We start from the raw sequence: 5,448 nt of genomic DNA on the forward strand, positions 1-5,448 counted from the left end.
TACATGTTTCAGCATCAAACCAGAAATTTTGACTAATTCCATTCTCAAGAAAACAGTCACGATGGATGATTGTACTCCTGAAAGCTCTGTTATCTTTCTTGATTTGCATCTCTGTAGCTTTCTGCACAAAGGAAGGAATCAAAGGAGAAATTCATACTGGGGCGATTCCATGAGACAGAGACTTAAATGAGGCAGGAATAAAGTATTCATAAAGCCACATTACCTTCTCTGTATGCCTCAGCGATTTGTGATTATTCCAACTATCAAGGAAACTTCACCGGTAAGAATTGAAGTGTTTTTATTTAACACAGCACATATTTCTCTTGGGTATCATCTGTAATGATGTTGGACATAGTTGATAGGATGAACACTGTGATTCAGCTTTCAAAAATTTAACAAAGGACTTCTTATGTTCAGGATGTGAAAAAGTTCCCCTGAATTCTTTAGGAGGTTAAAATACAATATTATGTTACAGTCTTAGCAGCTCTGAGCCAAGCAGTCAAGCCTTAATTGTATCCACAAGTACTCATGGATGCAAGTTGTGAATATAAGTTTGAGTATCTGCTTCAGTTTAATTCTTTTAATAATGACTGACCCAATTCTTGAATTAGTCATCATGTTTTAATATATTGAAATATTGTGCAGTATTTCAGTGGAATACTGGAATAGCAATGTAAAGATTTTTTCAAATTTTTTAACAAAAATGTTGGGGTTTTGAAGACAATACAAATACAAAATGTCAAAAATTTCAAATCTCAAATGCAATTTTTTTCTTTTTTCATGACAAAGCAGAAGCTGACATGCTGAAAGGCTTTTAAACACTTGCAAACATAAAGGAGAAGAGAAATCTTCAAAAAGAATTCTATAATGGGTCTCACCTCTTTATGGTGAGATACCTGCCTAACAGTTTGTTTACAGCTGTCTATATAAATCTCATACAGAGTTTTAGAAGTATCCTCTAAATTTGCATTAAAACTAATAATCTAGCCTCAGAAATTTTTAACAAAATATTGATTATTGTCATTCTATTGGAAGTAGATTACCATCTTGCAAATAATGTATTATTGTTGCTTATCCTCAAGCTGTGAAATGTTCTTTTGTCACAAAGGAACCATCTTGTCATACCGGAAGGACTGTCACATGTGCATTGTTCAATGCCACAGCAGTTGAGTTTTCAGTAGTAATACTCAGAAAAAAACCAGGATTGTTGTATGGCTCACATTTGTAACCTGCAAAAAACCTGAAACAATACTGGGCATCAAAAATGACTAAGATAAGATTTAATAAAAGGGTACAAAATGCTCTAAGACTAATGCTATGAAAAGTCTTAAAAGAGCAGTAACACAGGTACTATTGATAACAAACCAGAAAAGCCCCGGCACTGCCAGAAATAGCAAAGAACCAAAGACTTCAGGTCAGGATTGGATCTAAAGTTCATGAATAGTTTCAGCATGTTGGTTCATTCCATTAGAAAGATGGAAAGTTAGAAAGATGACAGTTCAGTTATTACCAAATTCAGATATGAATGGAGATGATATGCTCCCCATATATTTCAGAAAGTAATGTTAAAATAAGCCCTAAACTCAGACACTGAACTATCAATACAATGAATAACATACCTGTATATATCTGTTCCCAATAGCTGCAACTCATTTAGGTGCTTTGGCACCTAATTCTAAGTAGGATCCTACTAAACCTTGAAGATGGAGGTGGGGCATTCTGACTGCAAAGCACTATTCACCGAACCTTTCCAATCCCAGGAATTAGTGAACGAGTACCAGAATATTTAGGTAAATTGTTTCCTGCAAACCATTTCATAATAGAGCTGGAGTATCTGAATTAAATGAACAGAAAGTGTGTTGTCATTTAATTACAGAGTACTGTCACATTTTAATGAAAGCAGCAACTCCTCATAAGCTGTATGGCAAGCTCTTGTCTTGGGGATAGGCATTTCACACAGCAGTGTAACATCTCAAATCTTACCGTAAGAGGGAGCTACAGCTCATTTAAGTAATATTTATCTTGTATAACCACATGGACTCTAATGAAAATTCAGTATTTTTCTTTACAAACACAATCAACATAGTGCAAGGTGAAAGTTTTAAGTCTGTTTTAGTCAGTGCCTGTCACTGTGACCAGAACCCCCAATTGTTGAAAGCTCACCAATCTATCTGAAGAACTCCATTATGAGCACGGCCATGGTACACCCGGCCTGCTATCAAACACTCTGAATACGGAATAGAGAGGCGGATGAATGGAAAAGATGATTTTCCTCCCTTGCCTCGACATCCTGAATGTAAAAGAAAAAACAGAACTGGCATTCCACTTCTGCATTTATTCTCCCCTCCAGCTTTTGTGAGAAATTGTGCCTCTACAACCACCTGGAAGGAGGTTGCAGTGAGGTGGGTGTTGGTCTCTTCTCCCAAGTAACTAGCGATAGGACGAGAGGAAATGGCCTCAAGTTGCGCCAAGGGAGGTTTAGGTTGGACATTAGGAAAAACTTCTTTACTGAAAGAGTGGTCAGGCCTTGGAACAGGCTGCCCAGGGAAGTGGTGGAGTCACCATCCCTGGAGGTATTTAAAAGACGTGTAGATGAGGCGCGTAAGGACATGGTTTAGTGGGCATGGTGGTGTTGGGTTGATGGTTGGACTCGATGAGCTTAGAGGTCTTTTCCAACCTTAATGATTCTATGATTCTATGATTCTATATCAGATGACAACTGAAAACGTCTCGGACAGGGAACCGCTATGCCCAGTACCTGCGTTCAGAGATCACAGCGAGCGTTTGCCCGGGCGGCACCTAGGGACCTGCCGGCCGGCTCTGCGGGGCTCGGCGCTAGCCCGATCGCTCCAGTTGCCCCTCGCCTCGCCGCCCAGCGCTCGCGGGCGCGCCCTGCCATCTGCGCCTGCGCCCCCCACCCCGGCCCGGCCGCGAGGGCACCTTCCTCCCCTCCCCTCCTCCCCGGAGGAGCGGGCGCGGCGGGCGCCCCCCAGCCCGGCGGCAGCGGCCAGGGCGGCAGCGGCAGGAGGTGGGCGGAGCGGAGCGTCCTTGGCGGGTGGGGGCGGGGGGCGGGCGGACCGGTGGTGATTGGTTGCGGGGCGGGAGGGCGGTGCGCGACTGCCGGTTAACGGTTAAGGGCTGGCCGCGTGCTAACGCATCTCGGCCCTTGGCTACCGCGTTGTAACCGAGAACGAGGGGAAGGTGTGGGCGGAGGAGGGGGCACTGCAGGGCGGCACGCCACGCCTCATCCCCTTCTCCCTCGTCTCACACGGCAAAACCTCGGCTAGGGGTCGCTCATGTAGTTTGACTGCAACGCACAGGCTGCATACAAGGAGAAAAGCGGGTCAGCTACAACATAGAGGGTAAGCCGTGCGTGTGGATTTTTCGTGGAAGATGGCAGGTACACTGGTGAAGTAGTAGAGCTAGGCAAGTGTTCCCCCATGCTGTTACTGTACTGCACGTGCGCTTCCTAAATAAACTCAAGAGGAGGGACGACTGGTGAGAGTCATAGAATAGAATCATAGAATCATAGAATCATTAAGGTTGGAAAAGACCTCTAAGCTCATCGAGTCCAACCGTCAACCCAACACCACCATTCCCACTAAACCATGTCCCACATCTGAACATCTTTTGTATACTTCCAGGGATGGTGACTCAACCACTTCCCTGGGAAGCCTGTTCCAAGCCTTGACCTCTCTTGAGTGAAGAAATTTTTCCTAATGTCCAATCTAAACCTCCCTTGGCGCAACTTGAGGCCATTTTCTCTCCTATCGCTAGTTACTTGGGAGAAGAGACCAACACCCACCTCACTACAACCTCCTTTCAGGTAGTTGTAGAGTGCGATGAGGTCTCCCCTCAGCCTCCTCTTCTCCACACTAAACAGTCCCAGTTCCCTCAGCCACTCCTCATAAGACTTGTGCTCCAGACCCTTCACCAGCTTCGTTGCCCTTCTCTGTACACGCTCCAGCACCTCCATGTCCTTCTTGTAGTGAGGGGCCCAACACTGAACACAGGATTCGAGGTGCGGTCTCACCAGTGCTGAGTACAGGGGCACGATCACCTCCCTGCTCCTGCTGGCCACACTATTTCTGATACAGGCCAGGATGCTGTTGGCCTTCTTGGCCACCTGGGCACATTGCCAGCTCATGTTCAGCCGGCTGTCAATCAGCACCCCCAGGTCCTTTTCCTCTGGGCAGCTTTCCAGCCACTCTTCCCCAAGCCTGTAGCGTTGCATGGGGTTGTTGTGGCCAAAGTGCAGGACCCGGCACTTGGCCTTGTTGAACCTCATACAGTTGGCCTCAGCCCATCGATCCAGCCTGTCCAGGTCCCTCTGCAGAGCCTTCCTACCCTCGAGCAGATCAACACTCCCGCCCAGCTTGGTGTCGTCTGCAAACTTACTGAGGGAGCACTTGATCCCCTCATCCAGATCGTTGATATTGATATTGATAAAGATATTGAACAAGACCAGCCCCAAAACTGAGCCCTGGGGAACACCGCTCGTGACCGGCCGCCAACTGGATTTAACTCCGTTCACCACAACTCTCTGGGCTCGGCCGTCCAGCCAGTTTTTTACCCAGCCAAGAGTGCACCTGTCTAAGCCGTGAGCCGCCAGCTTCTCTAGGAGAATGCCGTGGGAGACAGTGTCAAAGGCTTTGCTGAAGTCCAGGCAGACCACATCCACAGCCTTTCCCTTATCCACTAGGCAGGTCACCTGGTCATAGGAGATCAGGTTGGTCAAGCAGGACCTGCCTTCCATGAACCCGCGCTGGCTGGGCCTGATCCCCTGGTTGTCCTGCACATGGCTTGTGAGCACCCTCAAGATGAACCACTCCATAATCTTCCCCGGCACCGAGGTCAGGCTGACCGGCCTGTAGTTCCCCGGATCCTCCTTCCGGCCCTTCCTGTAGATGGGCGTCACATTGGCGAGCCTCCAGTCATCCGGGACCTCCCCAGTTAACCAGGACTGCTGGTAAATGATGGAGAGTGGCTTGGCAAGCTCCTCTGCCAGCTCCCTCAGTACTCTCGGGTGTATCCCATCCAGCCCCATAGACTTGTGAGTGTCCAGGAGAGTCCATAGGCCACAGCCAAAATTAAGCAACAGGTCTTTAAAATAGAGCAAATTTTATTGCATTAAATAATAATGAGGAGTGATAAGGGCAGAGATCCTTGTTGGAAGTGCTGCTGCATCTGTACTAAGTGGAAGGATATGAACTACCATTGCTGCGTATGGCCAGGGGAAAAGCTGGCCTGTTAGAAAACAGTTACTGTAATATACGGATTCTTACAAGTGTGGTACCACATGTGGTACCATAGCTGTACACTTGGGATTGGTCACCATAAAAAAGACTAAGAACTCACAAGAGCAGCAATAACAGGACAGTGAAGATGACTTGCAGTTACGCAGAGAAAATGCAAATTTCCGTACAAGGATTATGCAAACTGGCAGAG

The sequence above is a fragment of the Calonectris borealis genome, chromosome 4 (genome assembly GCF_964195595.1).
Source record: "Calonectris borealis chromosome 4, bCalBor7.hap1.2, whole genome shotgun sequence".
NCBI lineage: Eukaryota > Metazoa > Chordata > Aves > Procellariiformes > Procellariidae > Calonectris > Calonectris borealis.